Consider the following 4,994-nt stretch of genomic DNA (forward strand, 5'->3'; position numbering starts at 1 on the left):
CACAGAAACGTCCGAGGAAACTCCCAGGGAGCCAGAGAACAGGCAAAGGAGCTGTGTCCCTAGTTGACCCCATCTCAGCTGAGATTACACAATAGCAGCTTTCTTAGTGAAGAAAATAAAGTAGGAAGAGTTTCTTAATGTATTTCACTATCATTTGATATGAATAAATGAACTGTGGATTTCCACACAAGGTTGTTGGATCCCAGAGCTCCTTCTGCAGCTCAGGAGAGCTGTAGCCACATTGGTTGGTCACTAACAAAAGGCAACCATCTTAGGGAAGAAACTCAACCTCCTTACTCACTGCTTAACATTTTCAAAGTGCTTAAAATGCTGGTTGGCATTTGATAGGAGCTCAGTAAATAGTAATAAAATATGAGCTTGAATATTTCTGAGTGAGAAAAGCACTTATGGTCATCATTACTATTTTTAAAAATATTTATTACACATCTGTTATATATAAGGGACTGTTCTAAGGGCCATCGGTTGTCACAGAGATGAAGAAGATACCATTCGTGCCTTCAAGGAGTTTATTAATATGCAACCCCATGGACTGTAGCCCACCAGACTCCTCTGTCCTTGGAATTCACTAGGCAAGAACACTGGAGTGAGTAGCCATTCCCTTCTCCAGGGGATCTTCCCAACCCAGGGATCGAACCAGGGTCTCCTGCATTGCAGGCAGATTCTTTTTCATCTGAGCCATGAGGGAAGCCCATTACTAATAGGGAAGATAAGAATTATGTTTCATTTCATGTCAATTACCAAAACAAAATAAAAAACAATCAAGAGAAGCTGGGATCCTGCTTCCTGCATTTGTGTCTTGGAAGAAGCTGGTTTCTAAATCCCCACGTCTGCCTCCTGGAAGAGATGCCAAGGTTTTGCTGTACTCCATGTGGGCCAGGGCATGGGGAGTTGCAGGTAGACCTTTGGAAATAGCAACAGTGGTGCCTTTGTCTGCCCTGTCACCTCCCACTCCCTCGCTGAGCCTCTGCCTCAGTTTACCTCTCTCTAAAACGAGGACAACTGCATTTGTTTCTTCCTAACTCCCTCCGTCCCTTGCACTCTGTGCTGATGAAAGCAGCGATAACTGTGACTCACGTGGAGCTTCCCAAGAACTGGTTTTACATCAAAGGTTTCTTGGAAATGTAGGAGTAAACAGCTGGCTTTTCAAAATGGCTGTTTCATTTTGCATTACTCTTCACCCCAGCTCTTTCCAGGATCCATGATGAGATTGGGGAGAGAGGGCAGCACAAAATGCCCATGGGGGAGCAAACAAGATGCCAGAAGACCTGGGGAAAGACCAGTTGTTCCCAGAGCCCACTCCTCTGCCCCCAGACAGCTCTTTGATCCCTGGGCACCATGTCCTTGAGGTCTGTATGTTGGGCAGTACTATCCCTACCCTAGGGCAACTCTCCTCCCCACCATACAGCAAGTGTGTGTGACCAGCAAACCATAGCTGACATCAGTGGGGGCTTCAAAATCATCCACATTTATGTTTCATCCTTTTGTTGGCTCACTTATTCATTCTCAGTTTATTCAGCATTTACTGAGCACCAGTAGGTTCTGTCTGGAAATCTTGCCTCCATTTGATACCAGGAAGAGTGTGTATTTGTATTGACTTTTCTGTACAATTAGTTTCATTTACCAAGAGTGGTTTTGAACTTGAAAGTAGATGTTACTCGCAACCTTTTCTGAAAGCTGTGTCTCAAGTTCGCAGGGAGGGGCCCACTTCTCCAAAGAAGTCTTACATATCCTGGCCCAGGTGAGCACATCCTCATGGGCATTCAGAAGACCCAGAGGTATCTTTGCACAGTCCCGGGCTGTCCCCAGGGAAATCAGAGCCATTTGGCTGCAACTAACAAGGACTCTTTGTGTTGATGGGGTTGAGTCACCTGACGGGTCTGAGATATAACTTCCACCTCTGGGGCCAGGGGAACTGAATGCGAAAGACTAGAAGGATGGGTCAAAATGAAGATAAGATTTTACAGGAATCAAAGTAGAGTCTTGTACTTAGTGGTTAAAAGGGGGAAAAAATGACAAAAGAAGAAGGAATCCCGTCTCAATGGTGCTGTGTGGGAAACTGACCTAGAGATTTTGTTTGACTGTAAACCAAGAGCTGACCCAGCATCTGGAAGACTGAACAGCCTTTGGCAGTGTTGGCAGAGTCACAAGTGTCTAGAGATGGAGATGGGGCCCCTCTGGGCTTGTCACAGGGCAAGGCCGTATCTGAAATGTTTAGGCTCAGTTCTGGGTCCACACTTCAAAAGACACTTTAATATATTAGAAGGATCCCTCAGGTGTTTGTGTGAAACCACACCACGTGAAAAAACACTGGTGTTCAGCTAATTTATGGACTGGAATCTTTCTTCAAATAGTTGATTGGTCTGGTGGAGAGGAAGCCCAGAGAACTGCAGAAGGGCAACATCATTCTCAGATCACAACTTCCAGACCCCTGCCTATCAAAATTTGATATGCATCTTCCCCTATCCTTTCATTTCCTCCTGGTCTCAGAAGAATTGTTGCTCTTCCTTCTTGGAGGTTGACCTCATCTCTCCCACCCAACTTGGACATGCCTTGCCAATTACCTCCCCTTCCAGAATCTTTCATTTTTCCTTCTCTGCTGGCTACTTCCCATCCTGCAAATATGACAAAGGTGGTGATCTGGGTACCTACTATATGCCAAGTGCATGATGATTTGTCTGCCTTATCTTGGTTAATCCTCGCACCAACCCAACAAAGTATGAGATACCTTCTCCATTTAGAGATGAGGAAACTGAGGCTTCAAGGAATTCTGTGCTATTCATTCCCAAGCTGAAGCAATTGCCAAGTGATGAAACTAGGACTCACTTCAGGTTCATCTGCCTCCAGCACTCAGAACCTCACTTCTACTCAGGCTGTTAATAACTCTCCTCCTCTTCCCAGCCAAATTCCTTTAAAGAAGTTCCTTTTCATGTATCTACTTCCTCACCTCTCATTCACTCCTCAGCCTGCTGCAGTCTGCTTTCTGCATTTACCCTCTGCAGAAATAGCACCACCTCCCTTCCAAGGTCATCAGAGATATAATGGTCAATCCCAATGACCTTTTCTCAGTTCTCATTCCAGCCAGCCTTCCTGCCACATTTGACGTACTGAGCATGTACCCTTCTTCCTTCTGTGTCTGACTGAGCTCATCTGTTCCCACCACTGCACTTCTCACCCTTCTTATCCTCCTTCCACTGTCATTAGTCATCTTAAAGGATCTGAGGACTCAGCTAAAGTTGGAAACCAGGAATCTGAGTCTGAGATTTCCTTGGTAGGGGTAGAGGTAAGTCATAGTGTGCAAAGAATCGAACATGCTGGAAAGCATAGCTCCAGGGGTCCAACTGTCCTCATACCACCAGTGGGTGCAGTTAGAGGGGGTGGGGAAGTTATAGAGCAGAAATAAAAGGTCCAGGAAGGGGGATTGGTAGAGTCTCAAAAAACAGAGAAAGGTGGCAGGGCAGAATACAGGGAATGAGATAGTGAAGTTGAAGGAAAAAGCAGGCTGAGACCCTGGGGAAAAGGTGACCATGATACAGAGCAGGTGAATATTGCTGGAATTATAGGAATGCTGCAGGAATGTCAAGAAATTAAGAGTCTAGATTGTTGGGATGGTTAGCCAGCTCCACCTAGACTCTGACATTCCCCTAGGTCATGGAAGGAGGTGGGCTGAATCCCCCTGACTCGAGCCTGGATCCCCTGTGAAGCTGTCTCCTCAGCAGCAAGTGTATGTACCCCTGGGGCCCATCGTCAGCCTCCAGTTTGCCATGAGCTTGGGGTCCTGCTCCAGTGAAGGAGGGGTATGGGTCCAGGCCTGTGCTGAGTGGCACAACTCCAGGAGTTCCCTTCACATGGAATTCCCACTGGGGGCCTGAAACTACTCCAGCAGCACCGTGCTCAGCACGCAGAAGCCCTGAATGAACCAAGAGATGAACAAATGCATTCATTTCTTGTGCCCCTGACTCCAGTTCAGGCCAGCAGCATTCTCTGAGCAGCCAGGCTCGGTGTGAAGGAATTAGACAGATAAGAGGAGAGGAGGGAGCCAAGGAGCAGCCTGCTTCCCAGGTGCTAATATCCTTGCTGATTCTAAATTCGAGTAAAACCTTAGAGGGTTCCAAATGCAGCCTTAATCTCTCTCTTCTGGGCTCAACATTCGCAAACCTCATTTCAAATCCCAGAAACTCTTTAGTCTGATGAACGACAGGAAGTCAGCCTTGGTGAGACCACTCAGAAATATCTGGCCTTGGACCTGCCTGGTGGTCCAGTGGTTAAGAATTCACCTGGCAACACAGGGCACATGGGATATGCACCGCAAGAAGAATAGCCGCCGCCCGCCGTAACTAGAGAGAAGCCTGTGCACAGCAACCAAGACCCAGGGCAGCCCAATGGACAAAGAAATAAATAAATAATTTAATAATGTATTAGTGGTATATTAAAAAAAGAGAGAGACATCTGGCCTCTCAGTTACTGGGCCATCCCCCACCCCCAGAGTCACCAGCTGAACGAAGTCAAATGTGTGTCCCCTGGACAGAGATGCTGCTAGGTCCTCAAGGGAAGCGTCTAGAAGCTGCATCCAATACAGCCTCTCCAGATTCTCCCAGTGGGGAAGGGGAGTTAACTGCTCATCTCCTTTGCTTCCTCTCCCATCTAATTTTACTCTGAAAGGAGTCTGAGGATCTCTTTTTATTTTCACATGGAAACAACTCCTGTCTCTAAAACCTTTGGAGTATTTCTTGGAGAACTACCTTTTGATTCTTTTCTGTCTGCACCAACAATAGCTAGAAGGTACAAAAGGTTCTCTTCCTGATTCCCAGGAGAAGAGCACAGGAGAAGAGCCTTCCAAGGAGAGCCCCACATCCCTCCTTGCTTTGCCCACACTGAAGTAGCCATATCTCCCTACTGTGTCTGGTTCTAAGTGGCGATGCTTCAGCAGAGTAGAGTTGATGATTCAGCTACACAGAAGCAGAGCTCTCCGATGG

General features: G+C 46.8%; 1 long non-coding RNA gene across 2 annotated transcripts in view; it reads right to left on the reverse strand.

The window, feature by feature from the left end:
- Positions 1-4,994, reverse strand: part of LOC133255280 (uncharacterized) — a 164,425-nt gene that overhangs the window by 133,791 nt on the left and 25,640 nt on the right. The gene's annotated exons all lie outside the window — the stretch shown is intronic.

This window comes from Bos javanicus, chromosome 10, assembly GCF_032452875.1.
Source record: "Bos javanicus breed banteng chromosome 10, ARS-OSU_banteng_1.0, whole genome shotgun sequence".
NCBI classification, from domain to species: Eukaryota; Metazoa; Chordata; class Mammalia; order Artiodactyla; family Bovidae; genus Bos; species Bos javanicus.